The following is a 21,263-nucleotide window of genomic DNA, read 5'->3' on the forward strand; positions in this document are numbered from 1 at the left end:
AATTTGTCGTTCACTGCAGTTAAAGCTCTTACATGATTGAATAATTTTATAAGCCAAGCATTCTCATATTTAGCACAGAATTATGAATGATTAACTACCCAGCAATTCTGGAAGCAAATACTGAGATTTAAAAAAGCTAAATCAAACTTTTTATATCTTTGTCACAGGAAAACCTGAAACATATTTAATGTTTGCTCTGAACCAGCACTGTACTCATCTTAAACATTCTGGGCAACATAATTAATAAACTACTTTGGCATTGTTTTTAAACACCAGATGCATAAACAGACAAGGCGGGATTTTTTTTTTTCAGTGTAACTACATTCTTTTCAAATAAAGTAAATTAACTAGAAGCCATTTAAGGTGATATCTTTATTTTACCGAGTTAACATTTATTAAAAAAAAAAAAAAAAAAAAAAAAGACATGCAGCAAGGTCCAATTCTCAATTATACATTGGGATTGCTGGATTAGTTGTACAGCATAACCCTCGTTTACTCTAGGGAAGCTGACATGCTTGTAGATTTGCTTGGATAAAGCCTGATCTTATTCATTCTTGCATTTTAGACCCAAAATATCTCCAAGTCTACACAACCTTCTGAAATCTCTTGTCTGAGTTAGGAGATTTGACTGTTGTCAACCCGTGCAACTGAAACCGTCCTGCCCCCTTTGCTATCAACAGCTTCTCTGCAAGCACAGCCAGGACCAAACCAAGGTAGTATTACTATCCACTCAGTCAGCCATTCCTATAATTACTTCATGCTAATGCAATTTTTCTCAACATCAAACCCAGCTGGCGGCCGGTCACAAGTGGTGTTCCCCAGGGCTCAGTGTTGGGGCCGGTCCTGTTCAATATCTTCATTGATGATCTGGATGAGGAGATTGAGTGCACCCTCAGTAAGTTTGCAGATGACACCAAGCTGGGTGGAAGTGTTGATCTGCTGGAGGGTAGGAAGGCCCTACAGAGGGACCTGGACAGGCTGGATCGATGGGCCGGGGCCAACTGTGTGAGGTTCAACAAGGCTCAGTGCCGGGTCCTGCACCTGGGTCACAACAACCCCATGCAACGCTACAGGCTGGGGGAGGAGTGGCTGCAGAGCTGCCCAGCAGAAAAGGGCCTGGGGGTGCTGGTTGACAGCTGCCTGAACATGAGCCAGCAGTGTGCTCAGGTGGCCAAGAGGGCCAATGGCATCCTGGCTTGTATCAGAAATAGTGTGGCCAGCAGGACCAGGGAGGTGATAGTGCCCCTGTACTGGGCACTGGTGAGGCAGCACCTCGAGTACTGTGTTCAGTTTTGGGCCCCTCACTACAAGAAGGACATCGAGGTGCTGGAGCGTGGCCAGAGAAGGGCAACGAAGTTGGTGAAGGGTCTGGAGAACAAGTCTTATGAGGAGTGGCTGAGGAGCTGGGGTTGTTTAGCCTGGAGAAGAGGAGGCTGAGGGGAGACCTTATTGCTCTCTACAACTACCTGAAAGGAGGCTGTAGCGAGGTGGGGGTCGGTCTCTTTTCCCAAGTAACAAGCGCTAGGATGAGAGGAAATGGCCTCAAGCTGTGCCAGGGGAAGTTTAGGTTGGATATTAGGAAAAATTTCTTCACTGAAAGGGTAGTCAGGCCCTGGCACAGGCTGCCCAGGGAAGTGGTTGAGTCCCCATCCCTGAAGATATTTAAAAGACAGGTAGATGTGGTGCTTAGGGACATGGTTTAGTGGTGGACTTGGCAGTGATAGGTTAACAGTTGGACTCGATCTTAAGGGTCTTTTCCAACCTTAACGATTCTATGATTCTATGATCAGATTTGCTTTTCTACCTTGTTTCTATGTTCTTTTCCTTAAGCCTTCCCATCTCCTCTCATTACTATTTTGCAGGTCCAAAGACAGCTACTTTTAATCTGAAATTCCTTTTGTTTTTACAGATAGAGCCTTTTGCAAGCTACAGGAGATTCAAATCCTTACTGCCAGCACTTTTTGGTGATTAGTTCTTATATAGTTGGACCTGTGTCTACCCAATCCCATTTGTGCCTGTAGTTACCCTTAAACACTGTTTAAGGGCAAGGTCACATTCTCTACCATCCTCAGTACTAATGGGATAGGAACATAAAGGTTTACTGCTAAATACTACAGAAGCGCACCTTAGTTGTTCACACATATAATGGCTGCTTTCCCCTCTTGTCCTGACGTAGCCCCTAAACCATCCGTACCAGGCCCTGGTCCCGTGAGTCCCTTTACTCTATATATCTGACCCTGGGGCCAAAGCTCCCCTCTGTTTTTAGCAGCTGTCCTCCTGCCCCTTTCACAAGACAGCAACAGAGACTCTACTGCTAAAAGGCCCCTTATTTTCCAGAAATGGATGGCAAAAACTTTCAAAACCAGGAAGGACAGAGGGGATGCTACCCATAGCCATCAGCAGAAGTTAGACTTGTGAGGACATCACTGGGGTCAAGGGATCCTTATGTACAGGATGATACATCTGCACCTCTGCAGAAGTGTCCACAAAATGCAGATCTAAGAGGGGAAAGGGGAACATGGACTATGGATACCAAATAAGCATTAGGATGCTGCATTAAGTAGTTACCTGTGAATTTTATCTTTCCTCTCCATTCAGATCTTCTTTCAGTTAGGAGCCACAGCTGTTTTGGGTAATATAAGCAAAAACCTCCAATCAAGGCCAATTAAGATTTTATTAAGGATTTTATGTGTTAGCTAAACAGATGGAATAAAGAGTAACTAAAGAAACAATCAGAAACAGGTTGGCAGCAGACAAAGAAAAATAAGTCAAGTTCTCTTCTCTCTCTTTTATATATATAATGTATATTAATGTTTCCTAAAACAATATAAAATGAGAAGGCCTTTCATTAATGTATTTTCCTCATAGCTTTTTTTGGGGCGTGAGTGTCAAGACAGGAGTTTCCATGCATAGAAAGGGATGATTAGACTGTGAGCTACAGCAGTTTGTAACTGGAGCAGCACCTGTCTAGCAGACATGTGGAGCAGCTACGAGGAGCCTTGAGACAATATGCAAGACAAAAATAATCCAAATAAGATGTAGCTCAGGATGGTACGCTCCCCTGTGTGTACAAGTGCATGAAGGAGAATACATGAATGCCAATAGATTCAAAAAGCAGTTCCCTTAGACAAAAGTGTTGTAGTGAACAAAATGGGTAAACTTACCTACTTGACAACCCAGGCCCATCATTGATGAATGGATAAATTCTGTATTGTCCCAGATACAAAGAGTTACTTACATCATTATCACCTAAAATTATTCAAGGTTGAGCAGCTCCTGGGACCACAGGATTCACCATGCCAACTGTATTCCCCAAGTAAAGCACCAAGCTTTCTTCTCAGCATTCCCACTATATTTAGCACCCTAGGTCTCACAGTCATGACCTGGCTTTCTAGCAAATTCATGCTATATAAGCAATTTGAAGAGTGGTTTGACTTGAGGATTCACCTAACAAAGAACCTTTTTACTACCTCCTGGAAGTTTTAAAGGTGTTATAGTAAAAGGATCACACTGAAGGAAGAGTGAAGAAAAAGGGCCAGAACAGAACTGCAGAGAGAATCTTTTTGGACAGTGTTCACCAGTGGTTACGTGATCTTGCATACCGATTATTTAATTGCTGTGGCAATCTCCTTAAGGACACCTGCTGCTAGCTGTAAAAAAAAAACCTACACAATTTCATTGCAGTATCTCACATATCCATAAAAAGAAGTAAACTTTAAGGAAAAGAGGGATGTAATATTAAATTTGCAGAAATAAATACCACAATTGTGCCTAAAAGAATTTGAAGGAAACTAGCCATCCCTGTATTATCTGGACAAAGGTATGTTCTCCTCATCACCTCTAAGTATCCAGTGGGTGAATACCACCTTGCTTTGCTAACACAGTTTCTACCCCAGCACCATACACTTCATTCCCTAACTATTGCCAAAAGAAATGAAAAATCAGCATCACAAGGGAAGGCTTATTTCCACTCCATACAGAAAAGCTTCTGTGAAAAAGTACCAGCTTTAAATACACCCACCTGGTTCACAGCACCTCCAAATCTGATAAAGCTTTCAGCCACAATACTAGACCCTCTCCTTGAGGCTCCTAGCTTCAAGCTGAGCAGGGACACGTGACGTCTGGATGCTGCAATACATTCAGATCAGATCCAATGCTAGCCGCAGGTTCTGAAGGTCCACTCTTTTGAAGGTCAGCTGCAGTGATAAGCAGCTCTGCCATTGCACTAGGGAAAGACCAATAAACACATGGAGTCCACACTGGTAAGGATTCATTCTTGCTTGCATTCCAAGGAATCCCTTTATGCAGGTCTCTTATCTAGTAGGCTGGAATTAAAGAAAACCATTTCTAATATGCTCATCCCTTAGAGAGAAAAAAAAAAAGGCATCTCAAGTTTTAAATGTTAAATATTAAATTATTGCAACATACATTAGGATTCAAGATTGCTGTTTTATTTTATTTTATTTTCAATTAGTTGCAGTCTTGGCAGCAGACAACTGAGGTCAAAGGCTGAAAGTCACCAGCTGAGCACGTGGAACTTGTATTTCTTGATCCTGTGCAAGAGAGAATTCTCTCTTTCTCCAATTTACCGCGTCCAATAAAGATTCAGCAGAGGTGGTTTTGAATTTAACTTGGTTTTTAAAAGTAGGAAACCTGGGTTTCCAGATACTCAACGTGGATCCAAAACCTTTATATAAATTATATATGAAAAAACAAGCAGTCTCCATATCACATATGCAGTATAGGGTATTACTAAATAGGAGATTTGGTCTGCTGGGTCCAAAGCATTTCCCCTACTGCCACAGCTCAAACTCCCTTCTGTCCTCGCTGAGGTCTTTCCAGATACAGCTCCCAGCCATGATTCATGGTCTTGCAGCATATTCCTGTATCTTCCCTTGCATGCCTGGGCCTCGAATACACTGCTATAGTAGAACATATCTATGAGGACTCATATGTCCCGCAGTAGCAATTAAGTTATTATAAATAAATATTAATTTTCTTCTGAGATCTTAGCTTACTTGCTGATGCTATGAAGAGGGCAACCCTGCTCCCCCCAAACCAAAAACAGACCTTTCTTCAGCCTTTCTGCTTCCAGAGAAGTTGGCCTCTAGAGGTGACAGAAACAAAGTCTTTTCCATAGCATGAGCCCTTTCTTGCCCATACACAACCATAGTCAGATCACAGGGCAGGATTTTGCTTCTTGTTGTCCAGGAGATATAGGTCCATTTCCCTCTTCTCCTTTTCACTTACTTACTTCCTATGCTCTCCAGGGCCCCAACCTGCTACTTTTTCCCCAAAGGAATTCCCTCCTGTGCACTGCAGGGGCAAAGGCAATAGATTCATTTCCCATCTACCCTACAGTTACACTAGCCAAAACTCTCTTTTGAGGAGGGTCTTAGCAATTCCTCTTCATTTGATCTAGTTACATTTAGTCTACTAGACCAGTTCAGAAAAAAAAAAACACAACAAAACAAAACCATATAATCCTTATAGCACAGGAGCCCCCGGAGTAGGCTGCTTTCCATAAAGCCACAAAGATTCAGCAGAGGAAATTAACTACCTTACATATACATATATATATATACTGGACAGGTGATATAAAATGTGAATCATGAAATTACAGAAGATAACAACTGCTTTGAAGGACATGACTGATGCCATATACCTGTTTATTAGATCTACTCAACCTAAGCTTACAAATGATTTCTGCCTCCTTTTTTGCTATGATTTTACAAGAAAGTAGGCAACGGGAGGGGGAAGAATAGTTGGGAAAGAGAGAAGGCCTACTAGCTCAAAGTAATCACTAATGAAGTGGCTTTAGTACACAGATGAAATGTAATTGGTCACACCCACTGCTCTTCAACAGAGATCAAGAGCAGCTGTCCTTAATTTAGAGTCTCTCTTACAATACAACTAATATACTCAAACAAACTGAAATATATTTTCTTTCCTCAGCAGACAACCTGAATCATCTAACTAGCAAAGCAAAGTTCAAGATGCAGAAGATTCTGCCAGTGGAAGAACAAGAGGAGAGAGTTACAAAGCCACCTGAAGTGGCTGAAAGATTCCCACAGTATTTACAACACTTGAAGCAACCGAGCTTTATTCTTTGATCAATGCAGACACTTAAAAACAACTTGCCCTTTAAGGAGTCTCTTTAAAAAGAAATCAAACCATCACAAACACCATAGTGGTGAAAATGCCTGTTTCTCTTTTCAATGTCACCACAAAGTAGAAGATAAAAAAAAAAAAATAGTGATTCTTCCCACATATCTTTTTAATTCACGGTTTTGTGAATCAGACCTCATTTTGCAGCAGATTGTAGTTCAACTTCTTCAACGCTTCTTTTGATGCAGCCCAGGATACGGTTGGCTTTCTGGGCTGCAAGTGCACATTGCCGGCTCATGTTGAGCTTCTCATCAACCAAGTCCGCCAAGTCCTTCTCCTCAGGGCTGCTTCATTCTGCACCCAACCTGTATTTGTGCTTGGGATTGCCCCGATCCATATATGGGACCTTGCACTTGGCCTTGTTGAATTTCATGAGGTTCACACAGGCCCACCTCTCAAGCCTGTCAAGGTCCCTCTCGATGGCATCCCTTCCCTCCAGTGTGTCAACTGCACCACACAGCTTGGTGTTGTCAGCCAGCCTGCTGAGGGTGCACTCAATCCCACTGTCCATGTCACCAACAAAGATGTTAAACAGCGCCGGTCCCAATACTGACACCTGAGGAACAATACCACTTGTCACTGGTCTCCACCTGGACATTGGGCCATTGACCGTAACTCTTTGAGTGCAACCATCCAGCCAATTCCTTATCCACTGAGTGGTCCATCCGTCAAATCCACGTCTCTCCAATTTAGAGACAAGGATGTCGTGTGGGACAGTATCAAATGCTTTGTACAAGTCCAGGTAGATGACGTCAGTCACTCTTCCCTTATGCACCAATGCTGTAACCCTGTTGTAGAAGGCCACCAAATTTGTCAGGCATGATTTGCCCTTAGTGAAGCCATGTTGGCTGTGACCAGTAACCTCCTTATTTTCCATGTGCCCTAGCATAGTTTCCAGGAGGATCTGCTCCATGATCTTGCCAGGCACAGAGGTGAGAATGACTGGCCTGTAGTTCCCTGGGTCCTCCTTTTTTCCCTTTTTAAAAATGGGAATTATGTTTCCACTTTTCCAGTCAGCAAGAACTTCAACAGACTGCCACAACTTCTCAAATATGATGGCTAGTGGCTTAGCAACTTCATCTGCCACTTCCCTCAGGACCCTTGGATGCATCTCATCAGGTCCCATGGACTTGTGCACCTTCAGGTTCTTTAGATGGTCTTGAACCTGATCTTCTCCTACAGTGGGTGGTTCTTCATTCTCCCAGTCCCTGCCTTTACCTTCTGCAACTTGGGCAGTGTGGCTTGAGCACTTGCCGGTGAAGACTGAGGCAGAAAAGTCATTGAGTACCTCAGCCTTCTCCATGCTGCTTGTAACCAGGTCTCCCATTTCCTTCCAGAGAGGGCCAACATTTTCCCTAGTTTTTCTTTTATTACTGACGTACCTATAGAAGCTTTTCTTGTTGACCTTGACATCCCTGGTGAGATTTAATTCTGTCAGGGCTTTAGCTTTCCTAACATGATCCCTGGTTACTTGGACAATTTCTCTGTATTCCTCCCAGGCTACCTGTCCTTGCTTCCACCCTCTGTAAGCTTCCTTTTTGTGTGTGAGTTTGTCCAGGAGCTCCTTGTTCATCCATGCAGGCCCCCTGGCGTTTTTGCCCGATTTCCTCTTTGTTGGGATGCATCACTCCTGAGCTTGGAGGAGGTGATCCTTGAATATTAACCAGCTTTCTTGGGCCCCTCTTCCCTCCAGGGCTTTATCCTGTGCTACTTTACCAAGCAGATCCCTGAAGAGGCCAAAGTCTGTTCTCCTGAAGTCCAGGGTAGTGAGCTTGCTGTGCACCCTCCTTGATGCCTTAAGGATCTTGAACTCCACCATTTCATGGTCACTGCAGCCAAGGCTGCCCTTGAGCTTCACATTCCCCATCAGCCCCTCCTTGTTGGTGAGAAAAAGGTCCAACATAGCACCTCTCCTCTATCACTTGGAGAAGGAAGTTATCATCAATGCATTCCAGGAAGCTCCTGGATTGCTTGTGCTCTGCTGTCTCATCCCTCCAACAGATATCGGGGTGGCTGAAGTCCCCCATGAGGACCAGGGCTTGTGAATGTGAGGCTGCTCCTATCTGTCTATAGAAGGCCTCATCTGCTTGGTCTTCCTGGTCAGGTGGCCTGTAGCAGACTTCCAGTATAATGTCACCTGTCCCTGCCCTTCCTTTAATCCTGACCCATAAGCTCTCGGTTGGCTCCTCATCCATCCCCAGGTGGAGCTCCATGCATTCCAGCTGGTCATTGACATAGAGGGCAACACCCCTTCCTTGTCTCTGCTGCACTGCCTGTCCTTCCTAAGGAGCCTGTATCCTTCCATTCCAACACTCCAGTCAGAGGAACCATCCCACCATGTCTCTGTGATGCCAATAAGTTCATAGCCCTGCAGGCATGCACACGTCTCTAACTCCTCTTGTTTATTCCTCATGCTATGTGTGTTTGCATAGAGGCATTTAAGTTGGGCCCCTGATGAAGCTGACTTACTGGCTGGAGTGGCTGGAATTCTTTTTGCTGCTCTTCAGGTGCTCTCCTGTTGATCTGTGATCCTTCTCCAGGCTCTGGGCACTGGCATCAAACTGGTAGGAGTGGGATGGATTGAAGTTCCCCTCCACCGGCAACTTTAGTTTAAAGCCCTCTTCACCAGCTTGGCAACCCTATGGCTGAAGACGCTCTTCCCCTTCTCTGACAGATGGACCCCATCAGCCCCCAGTAGACAAGGTTTCTCAAAGTGAGTCCCATGATCTAAGTAGCTGAAGTTCTTTTTTACTCTTCCTGAAATATCCTGCGCAAAAAGCTCCAAGCAATTTTTGTTTTTCTCTCAAGCTCGTACTAGAAGCACTTCTCTTTTTAGTTGCCTCTTTCCTTGCTTACTTTTAAAAAGACCCACCCACAAGCAGATCAAAACTTCCCAGCTTGTACTTGCATTCAGAGTGGTCTCAGAAGTGGCTTCCCATGTTCCAATTATTGTTAATCAAAGGGGCACATCATTGTTCCCACTTTCACCCAGAATGGAAAGCAACTAGCACACCCATCAGTTTCAAGGAGACTTTTACCCAGCCTTGAAGGCTGTGAAAAGCAAGAAGCAACAATGGTTAGTTTTCAAAGGGCAGCTTCCATCTAAAAGTCCAATAATGCAGAGTGCACTTGAAAGGATCAGGGCCTGGACACATAAAATCAGCACCCAAAATTGAGAGAAACTTGACATGTTAACCTTAATCTCTTTCTGTGAGTTTCCTCATCTACAAGATGAAGGACAGAGCTCTGAGAGATCCTCATATGAAACCAGGAGGCAGGAAGAAAGATAGGAAAGGACATTCACAAAATCCGCAGGATTGTGAAAACTGAAAACAGCAGAGACGGCAGTCATTTATTTCTGCTGCACTAGTTCTGAATGTAATAAAGAGGGTGTTAGAGACTAGCAACAGTGGCTCTAGTTGAGTGCAAACAGCATTCTTACTCATCTCTTAAAGCTATTTTATTTGAGTAGCCAAAAAATTCATGAATGTTAGAGACATTTCACCAATTAATTTCCTATTTTGTCAAATCTCTGCCTAGGCAGCATTATGCAGAGATGTAGTAGGAGTGATGGTAGGAATTAGGAAGGAATAGAACAGGCTTCTCAATAGAGGTCCATGCCTGAACAAATTTAACACATAAAATAATGACTCTATTAAATTATTCCATGCAGATGAAACCTTTGTAACATGCAAACTAAAGACATTTGCCTAGTTCATCTCTTTTGAGAGATTCAGAGAAAAAAGTCAGAAGTGTGTATATATGAAGTCACAGTCAAAAGAAACAAGAGATAAAGGTGCATCCAGTCTAGGGCTAACAGGGAAATTGCCAAGACGACAATACCAGAGTCCACTACCTGAAGAAGAAAGAAAAACATTAGAAATGGATTAGGGGGAGAAATATAGGGATAAAAGGCATAGATATTCACCAAGTTGCATTTTGTTTTATGATTCTGTGCATGAACTAGAAAACAAAACTGTCTTTACTTCTCCTGTCTCCTCCCTCCCTACCTGCAGTAGCCTCAAATTTATTCCAAAGTCTCTAGTTATATATATGGATTTTAAATTCTTTCTGGCAACATTTCAATCTAGTGGGCACTGAACACACTTAAAAGAGCCCCACAACCATTAATTGTCCAAACATATTTAGAATTTAGCGTATAGTCCCAGCTTGTTTTATATTAGAAAAGACCTTTGGGCTTCTGCACGGCCCATCCCACTTCCTTACTCCACTGACAAAGAATAATTTCACACAATTGCAGTCCCACTGGAGCAGAGCATACCACCAATTAGATGAAAGCTTCAACCAGTTCTCACAAGGGTGGTCCATGTGAGATGAGAGCAAAGGAAAAATTTATCTTCCCCATAAGAAGCAAAAAGCACACAAAGATCTGCATTTCATGATCTTTCCCCTCAGTTTCTTATCACATCCCTCATAGGATGACACTAGAGGAGCACCATCTAGCAATGCTGAACTAGGGTCAATATTTATAAGCACTCATTAGTTTTTTTGAGAAGTTAAACTTGAACACACTAGGTCCTTTAACTGTTGGAAGTGCATATGCTCAAAACAGCTAAACAGAGCTCCTAGGAGCTGTAAAGTTTTAACAGTGATAGCATTTAGGACAACTGAAGTAGATTTATAGAGAAGAAGGAGGCTGGAGGAAAACTATTCTCTCTTATACTCTGCAGCACGTTTCGTGTTATAGAACTGAAGAGCAGCTGTGGCTACCTGTATATCTCTAAGTGACAGTCACCCATCTCCTGGGACCACAAAAAAAAAATCTAGAAATAACAGTAGTCTGTGTCCTGTTGCATCTTTACTATGCTGATTTCTGTTTCAAGCAAAGAGTATCTGCTGGAAACTCATGGCCAGTTGCCGAGATGCAAATACAGGAGTGCTTTATTCCATCTCTGTTTTGCCTCTGTGCTCACTACTGAAACTTCAGCAGGTGTAAGAACCAGGAGATCTTTCTTTGGCACTTGCTGAATTGCTGTTGTTGCTGGGTAATGCACTAGTCACAAATCAGAAACAGGAATCCACACCAGGGCTAGCATGCCTCAAGGAGACTCTCGCAGTCCAAGCCAGCAGACCTTTCCTATGAATGCTTTGAAAGAGATGAGCGTGTCTTTGGTAGCCACCCCTCAAGGCTGATGACTATTGTAGAAGCACCAGGAGGAATTGACTGCATACTGCTGGTTAATCCGCTCTCCTCCAAATGTTAAACTAGATTTTTTTTAAAAGTGTGTTCAGCACTGAAAGAAGAGTCTGTAATTCTGAAGCAGACAGATTTTTATACAACGTATTTGTGATGTTCAAATTATTTCTGCTGATGCCTTTTGCAGACTTGGAAAAAAGAGAAAGCCAGCACAATGAAGGATGCTTTTGTGTAATTTACATAGTTAGTTTCTGGTTGATATTTAAACTATTTCTTGCACATGCATTGTATATTCTGCATCACTGATCAGCAAATTGCATTCAGCATCTAACTTGTTAAATGGTTTCCTCTGTCAGGAGAATGTTCCTGGTGTAATAGTGATATTTTATCCTGTCAAAAAAATGATTAGGCTAAAACATCTTAGTAAATACCATAAACTACCCAATAACATCAAAAATTGAAGATGTACAAAGGCTATTCAATTACTCAGGAAACTTCTAAATTTTCAGGTAACAGAACTCATTTTCTGCTTGAATGAGTAATCAAGGAAATATCATTTTCTTTTATATTGATCATGGTATAAGGCACAGCCTAAGGACAGGAGCATAAAATGGTCTATTACATTTTCTTTATTAGCGTTAGAAAATCATTTTCAAAACTATTTCACTGATTTTTTTCCAGGAAAGGAACCTCCTTTCTAGATATTTTTATGCCCTGTCTCCAAATTCTTAGCTGTGTGAAACTGTTGCTGGTGGAATGGTATGGTCTCTCTGAGAAGTTCTGTCCTTGAGGAAGTCAGTGGAAGTCTTGCCATTAAATTCACCAGGGCCAGGACCTCTTCTTCCATATGGGATTAAACTGCAGGAAAATTACCATTCAAAATCCAGAATAATCCCAAGACTTCATTGACTAGGCTTTACTTGCATTCTGTGCCAAAAATAACCAAAGAAGAGCAAGCACAAACAGCATATTCAGGTTCTGAGCATCTAAAGGTCCTGCATCCAGTTATCTGAGCTCACCGAAACAAGAGAGGTTCTATATCACCATAAGAGGTTCTGATCTGAAGGCTACTTGTAGACTACTTCTGTGCCTCAGGGAAACCAAAACCACCCCGGGATGCTCTTCTCTCCCTTGACCACACCCACTTGCCAACATCCGCTTGTGTCACAGGGTGGACCTCAAGCGTGGAGCACTGTAATGCCAAACTCCACTCTCATTAGTGAAACAGCCTTGATTAAACATGTCTTCCAGAGCTGGGATACACTACTAACATATAATCAGAAACGTATCAGCTTGAAGGTGATCCAAAGGTAGCAAAAAGATTTTTCCCCAGAAGTCACAATTCATAGCTTTGGGGAAACAGACTGTTTTACCATGATGTAGCATGCAGTAAAACTGGACTTGCCTATTTCCTGAGTTGCATTTTTGAGAATAAAAAATCCATGTATTAGACATACATGTAATAGATTGAATTATCTCCTGACTCCAACTTGCATTCATTTTGATTTTGACTTCATTTTAGTTCTTTCCCATTTCCCAAACTGTGAAAAGTGGATTAGGCTACTAGGACAATTTATACAATCTTAATTGGAAAAGCACACTGTAAATACTTTCCATGTTCTGGAATATGAGATGTTTAATCTAGATACAAGTTTGTTTAAATGACTTTCTAAACTGAGTGTTTTGCTTGCTGCCTATAAATGATCCTATAATATTCCGCATAGTTTGTAATCCCTAGGTTTCTCCCATGAAAAACCTAAGGCATGTTCCTTAATACAAATACATTTCCAGTCAATAAGAAGGTAATAGCTGTCAATAATAAGTGAAGAACCTGTCCATAGTCTAATACTTCCTGGTTTTTCTTTCTTCTAGTAATAAATTTGAAGTTCTTTGGTACATTTACAATTACAGTAACTGGATGTTTTTCATCCAACAGGTTATGTTCCCAGAAGTATCATGAAGAGCAGTGAGGCAGAGATAAGAAAGATACTGAACATTCTATTTCTTATAATGAGAAAGAAAATGTTGCTCCTGAACACTTGCAACAACTTTGCATCTCTTACAATCGTCATTATCCAGCTGCACCTGAAGATGCACCCACCTTAACAATAAGGCTGCTTGAAGCACAAAATTAAATATATATATGTATACACATATATATGCACAGACATATATATGTATTTTTTACTTCCTTCTACATATAGTTCAATATATAATTCTAAGTACAGTTCTGCAAGAACAAAATGAAAGACATCCACCCAGATGTTTCTCAGAGTTTTTGGATTGGCAGCTGGTCACTTGTGATAATTTCTTCTTCTTCTACTTCCTATTCAGACACAATGGAATGGTAGTCATGAAAATGTGCAGATAAATAGGCAAGAGGAGGAGGGCTTTTTTCTGAACTCTGCTTGCTTTTTTTAACATCCAGCCTCCCAAAGGAAGGACGGCAGTGTAAGAACTCAATTAGGGGACCCAATGCAATAAGCAAGTAAGTAAAAGGAGTAAGTGTACTTCAAAATAAATCTCTGAATCTACATCTAGATGAGATTAGCATTGCAATTCTAGAAGTGCTATCAAGCGAACAACCATCCCTCTCACATTTTGTACTTTAAATGGCTTAAGGAAAATAAATATTCTGATTTTGTAATATGCTTTGAATTAGATATTTTTTAATTTGTCACACATGGAAAGAATGCAAATATTAATGAATGCATTACGTTAAGCTGGGCTACTGGATTAGTCTACCAGGAACTGCTAGAAGTCCAGAGGCTATCCGTTCATTAAGTTCAAGTGCAAAGCATGAGAAAAATACATGTAGTTCTTCACCAGTTATATGACGGAAAGCTTACCAAGCATATTTCTCATGAAATTTGACATTCACTTGTTTGTATTATCCTGGATCAAAATAACCCAATCACAAAAATACACAAGAAGAAGTAACAAATAGTTCCTATACTCTGATTTATGTTAACCACCATGGCATAAATTAAAGGCATATATTCTTGAGACCTCAGAAATGCCTAATTTGGTCCAAATATTTGAGCCAGAGACCACAGAACTGAAAGTAGTATGGAGCGTACGTAAAATATGTCTCTAAGATGGGCATGTAGCAGAATTGTAGGATTTCTGCAAGAGAGTTGGTCAGTGAAGGACAGTGTTAGAAAGTTAATTGGAATGTAATTAGAATTCAGAATTCCTGATGTTAATTCCTCTCTTTAGGGCTTACATATATTCTTCACCAGCTTTAAACAATGAGAACACATGGGATGAAATTAACCACTTTAAGAGGTTTTAAGAGATTTTTTCCCAGCTTGGCAGCTGTTCTTCTGGAATACATTCTTTTTCTTCCTCTGCAAGGTATTCAGATTCAACAGCAATAGGAATGAACTTCACTGACTCCCTAGCAATTTTAAAGAAAGCTGGCAGACTTTGAGAAGACATTGGTGTGGAACATAATATCACTGCTGGTGGTACCTGCAGTTTGAGGTCTCTCTCAAAAATTAGACCTGGGCGGTCAGACAGAAGAAAAAGTTTAGCAAAAAAAGGTGGCACAGTTACTTCATTGCCTGTGTTTTGAGTTCCCTTCTCTGTGTTTTATCCCCTAGAACATTTCCCCTGACCAGATCCACAGCTACACCTATTTATTTTATTGTATCTTTTTTGTAGGTTTACTTTCTTGACCATGCTTACATGATATTTTTAACTCCCCTATATGTTGTAAGAAGGATGAATGTTAGAAAGATATCATAGCAATGGGTGTTGGTATAGAAAAATCGTAAGAGTGAACTGGGGCAGAACAGTGAGAATGAGAGAGTTAAGATAAACAAACATAATTTATAGAGACATTCTAATAATCCTACTCATAAGGTGTATCTATTTCCTGAACCTTTGGTCAGTCTTCATCTCTCTACATTCCATAGGAAAAGAACCTGTTTTCTCTTTAGCTTAAAATGTCCACAATATTTTGAACATCTGCAGTCTCAGTATAAATAAACAAAAAGGCAATGGGAAAGAGAGCTACTCTGTGTATTGCAAATAAGAGCAAAGCCAGACATAGAATCCAGTCTCATATTTTGATCACTTGAAACTAGTGCCCATATCATCCCAATTCTGATTTTACTGAACATATTTCCTGACATCCAGGTTGCTCTAATGCTAAAAAACCCCAATGGTTTCAAAGTTCTAATTCATTCCTTAAGTAACTTAAACAGTCAGTCTACTTATCTAATGTTTACATTTGATACAACCAACGCATTTATATTAAAGCACATCATTATCTTCATAACATATGCTGTGAAGCCAGCAAGCTGTAGTGAACCAGTGAATATGGTTACTTCCACAGCAATGTGCTGATAATAGTAGTGGTATGAAAGCAATGATTTTTAGGATAAAAGATCAAGATTGTTTTTAATTAAATCTCTAAAGTTATTCTTTGTTCATTTTTTAAAATTCCGGATAAACCAACTCCTGATTGCCTTTTAAAAGAACAATACAGTTCTTGTGACTCCTCTCTTACAAACAGTACTTTTCTTCTGCAGTGTATTGTATCTCTCTTTGTGACAAAAATCATTCTTTCAGGTTGCTGAAGAAGTCTCTTAAAAACTCCTTAAGCTAACATCACATGAACAGAGAGTCAACTTGTATTAGCTAGAGCACCCCAAAACTGTTTAATAAGCTTTTAAAGAGTCTCTTAAGAGACCTTAATGATTTGCTCTAATAGCAATACAGAGAAAAAAAAGTACCTGGCTCTTTTTTTCCCTCGTCTTGCTATTTCTTCAAGTGCTCTTTTGGCTGAGTACAGCTCATTAGTGACTGCTTCCAGCATATGCTGTCTTCGTCTTTCTCTATTTCATAGTCTGTGGAGACTTGATCTGTTTTCAAAATGACCACCTTTCCAGATACTTCTTTTTCTTTAGTCTTCTAAAATCCTTCCAAAATATTTAGGGTTCTGCTGTGATTTTTTTTTCTGCAAAATATATTTCATAAAGTGAGGAAATAAATCAGAAATTGCATTCAAGTATTCAACTTGTGAACAAGGAGCTAAATTCCCCAAACTAGTGGCTTTGTCAGACACATCTTTGGTGTAATTAATCCAATAAGCAGTTTAAAGCGGAAAGAATAAGATGGGGCAAATGATTATCTAAATTTTGAGAAATATGTAGGTGCTAGAAGAAACAGACATGTACCTACTGATTTGCTTGAAGCACCTATGGTCAGATGGAGACCTCTTGTTCCAGCTGGTAGAGATTTGCGTTAAAATGTTAAAACTGCATCAGCTGATTGCTTTTGCTCACTGCTGTAACTTGGGTAACATTGTGCTCAGTCACCTGACTTGAAATGAGCTCCCTAAAATTGTCTGCCTTGGTGCTACTGTGTTAGCAATCGGCAGCAATGTCCTCTACCTGGTCAGTAAAATAGGATTGCTGTACTTAATGTTCAGATAGTAAATTGAGCCTGTAGCTGTTGATTTAGCATCTTCCTTTCACTGAGCTATTCCTGAAGTTTCTCAGCATCGTTATGAGTTTTGAGGTTCTGAGAAACTTTCAGCATTCAAACAAACTTGATGCCCTTTGTCTTTCTCAGGCTGCTGAAATCTCCTCTTGTATTTGCTTATCTGCTGTTCTGCACATTTATTTCCCCCGCTTTGGAAACCTTACCCATATTACAAGAATTAATTTTATACAACATGTGCTGTGAAAAACTTGAATTCTTCCTGTTAACATTTGACATCTCTTCCCCAAAACAATCTGATGAAGAGGTTTGAATGAAAGGGCAGGATGACACAGTTGCTTCTCAACATACATACATTACTATTCCGAAGTGCTTTCATGCATTTATGAATTTACTGTTTTAGTAACAGTTAATGGCTTATATCATGTTTGGGAAGTAAACTAGAATTGTTTCTAAGCACTGAAAATGCCCTAGTTCTCTAGCAATCTCTGAGGGAGAAAAGGAGTCTGTTCCTCTTGTAAAACAGTAGGAAGACCCAACTTTCCGTCACGATGAGTCTCACCAGGAAAAATATTGCCAAAGACCTGTGTGAGATCCACATGTGATGTGCTCCCTGTCTACTCTCAGATAAGATTACCAAAGACAGATTGTTTTTTCAGCTCTACTAATCAGATTTTTCCTCTGAGGTTTGCTTCAAGAAAACTTGCCTTAATACATGGAACATATTGTTGCCTTTTTAGTAGTACTTTGCGACCCAATATTGTATCTGAAGTACTTGCAGATTAAAGTTACAGATTTCTGTACCTTGTAGGAAGAGTTTGTAGTTGAAAGGGGAATATATTTTTGTATTTTTAATTTTAATTACTCATTCATTAGATTAATAATCCAGTTCTCAATGTATGATGTTTCTGCTCATCCAGTTCCCACATGGTTTCCCATGGAATCACAGAAACTGACACAAAACTACTGCAGCCTGGTAATATTGATTCGCCACCCAACAGGAGAAATCAATCGGACTCAATTTTGCATGTGAAATGGAAAATTTACACGGACTTTCCCTGTAGGTTAGATGTGCAATTTGTACAGGGATAGTCTGGTCTTGTTCATTGAGCTGCTCCACTTTTTCCAAGAGCGCAATAAGAATCCAGATCTCTGTTAAACTAAACTCCCTAATCTTCAGCATCCACCACCTTTCTTCCATGTCTGTTGTACAGAAAACATAACAGTAAATGGCATTAAATTAATTTTTCCATTGTTCTAGCCAAGATTACTAAGAAATCAACTAACAGTCTCTTTTAGAAATCTGCTTAGCATTTTCCTTCCTTTTTCAATCCCCTTGTCTTTAAGGCATATTATCTCAAATAGATTTTATGCAAAGACACTGATGGTGTCTACTGTATCTATAAGAAGTGTCACCAAAGCTTTAAGCCCAAAGCACCACACTAGAAATGGAAATACCTTGATTCTATTTGATTATTCAGTTCAATTGAGTTAAGAGATGTACCTAGGAATAACGCATATAATCAGATGTTCCTTTATACTCTGCACAGCAGCAAAGGGAACAGAGAAGATGGATGCAGGCAGAAGGACCCTGAAATTAACAGAAGTACCAAGTGTATTTACTCCTCATCTTCTCATAGACCCATGTGTAACATCCTAGAAGAAACAGATGCATATAATTGGATGAAGCATCAGAGAATGTACAATAATGAAAAAAAGCACTAAGGGGAAAAATGGAGTGAAAGTGTAACAGAGTTCCCAGTTCATTTGCCTCGTCAAAATCTGCAACTTCTCCCTGGAAGCATTGAGTGTTTTAAAACCCCTATGAAATTTGAGAGTTACCAGTGCCTTAAGAGCCGGTCCCCTCCTGCTTTGTACCTAGTGTCGCTGCCTCATCAAGGCTAAACACAGTGTAAGTTAGTCAGCGGGATGTCAGAGCTGCTATTGCTAGAATTAGACAATGGCTTTAACAAGGCCCACTATACTTTCTTTTGAATTTCGTTCTCTCTGTATGCAAACTTTCCTCCTCAAGCTGTCTTTTCTGAGCATTTCAAATTTTTCAAGTACATCTCTGGCTTTACAAGTTGTCCTCAGAGCCTTGTGGCAGGGATCTCACTGCTATTCTAGACAACAGGTTAGTGACGGAATTTTTTAGAGTAACTGAATAATTTAGGTCATCTTGTCCAACTCCACTGCTCAAAGCAGGGTCCTCTGTAGCTATATTAGGTTGCTCAGGGCAGTCAAATTCTGAGTATCTCCAAGGACTGAGGTTCCAGAACCCCTCTGGGCTGCTTGTACCAGTGCTGGTTCAGTCTCATGGCAAAGGATTTTTCTCCTTATATCTGACTGGAATTTTCCTCGCTGCAATTTGTTTCTGTTGCTTCTTGTCCTTTTGTTGTTCATATGAATGGAGAGTCTGCCTGTGTTTTCTAGTGGGCGTTTATAGAAGTATTTGAATTAGATTAATTAGATCATCCCTTTCTCTTCTTCAGACTGAAAAAAACCTGCTCAGTCGGCTTCTCCTTGGGTGTCATTTGCTCCATCCCTCTAATCATCTTCATGGCCATTTGCTGGGCTCAACGTAGGGTGGCTAGGGAACTGCTACAATTCATCAGTTCTCTCTGGTACTGGACACACTGGTTCCTTCATGGCATCTCTCTTTCAGGCTGTTCACCTCTAAGAGCATTTGCAGACTATGTTCCTTGTAAACAAATCCATGCAGGAAGGGTGGAGGACAGCAAGAGCTATCGTGGAAGCTTTTTGCCACCACAGATAATGTTTCAACAGGGTAGTGCAGAGGATGCTCTGCAGAAGGGTATGCCCATGTGCGCCTGCATCCAGTTTTTGCTTACAAAACTAGACAGCTCAATGACCAAGGGATTGTAATGCTTGCCAGTTAACTAGTCATTCCCCACCTGAGGCTGTATTTCGTCAGGCAATTCGGTACCATTTGCTTCCAGACTCTCAATTAACAGCAAAGTGAGAATGCTGCCCTGCGAAAACACTGGATAAAAGAGCTGTGCTCTGCCTTCATTAATCTGCATTTGCAGTGTGGGGAAGTGAATATCCTGAGTACTCCTATATTGCTCCAGAAGTCAAGGAGTTCAGGAACAGCAGACTGCAGTAGTCAGGGAAATCAATTACCCATTTTGTTACTTATTCTGCCTCCTGTCAAAATAGTCATCACTATATCAAATAGTCTGCCTGTAATGTAGAGATCGTCAAGATGATAGCTTTACTAAGTGCAAGTTCCAGGAGCAGCTAACTGTGACAACTTGGTGTTTCACACGGCCTTCATTTCTCTACCAAGAAGTTCTTACCTCTCTGTTGCCACGGCTAGTTGGCTTCCAGTAGGTATATATGAAGCTGCCATCTGCAATGCAGACAAACACTGAGGAAAATAAAACCATTCATAATGTTTCAGCCTAGGTGTCCAATATTGAACAGTATTGCCAGTATCTTCCTGGTTACCAGCAACAGAATTGTGAATTCTGAAGATTGCATAATTACTTTTAATTAAGTGATAGCAGATGCTATGTTAATTTGTGTAGGAGTGCATTTTATTTTAAAATTTCACAGAAAACTGGTCATGAGTTTGTTTTTAATTTGAAATTTTTGAGAACAAGAGTAAATGCAATAGATCAAATAGCAAAAATATTGCTAAATGTCTTATTAGCTCTAGTATAGTTTCATCGAAATTATATTACATAATTACTCATCTGCTTCTTTTATAATACAATGAGGAAGAGGAGGAAAAAACCTCCAAAAAATCATTGAGAAAAATGTTATTTAAGTACTTTCAGGAACAATATAATTAATGAAGGGATCTTTTCACAGTCTGATAAAACTAAAATAAAATCAATGATATTTAACCAACTGTGAACTTTATTATTCGAGTCACAAAGTAAAATATTTTTTAAAAAGACATTTGTAATTTAAAGCAAAGTGATTCCATTACATGCTTATGTCTATCCCTTCCCTTATGTAAGGAATACATTATTTGACAGCAAACAGTATCTGTACTGATCCTGTGATCACATTCCTCAAACTGGCTTTAGTCCAAAAACTACAAGGAAAGGGAACAAGGTATTTTTTTGAGGACACTACAGGAAAGCAACAGAAGGGGAAAGACTGATGGTGGGAAAGGAGAGAAAGGAAATTTCCTGACTTCTAGGAAGAAGCAAGAAGACAGAATGGTTTCCTGTGAAAGAGCAAAATGAGGAAATTCAGAAGATCATGTGTGGGACCACAAAGAAACGTGTATTATTACTTGAGTTTGTGGTGTATCATCTTGCTACTACACCGGTTATAGTGATTACCATTCCTTCTCAGGAAGCTGGCCCATTGCATGTGTGGTATAAGGCTGGGAAAAGGAGTAAGCATCCTTCCAGCCAGAAAACCTGTAGTGCCCTGGGAACTAGGCTGGAGTAAGGGCTAAGGAAATTTTCAGCTCTGCACTTCCTCACCCCCCCAGGAATGAGTGCCT

The sequence above is a fragment of the Platalea leucorodia genome, assembly GCF_965183815.1.
Source record: "Platalea leucorodia genome assembly, chromosome: 7".
NCBI classification, from domain to species: domain Eukaryota; kingdom Metazoa; phylum Chordata; class Aves; order Pelecaniformes; family Threskiornithidae; genus Platalea; species Platalea leucorodia.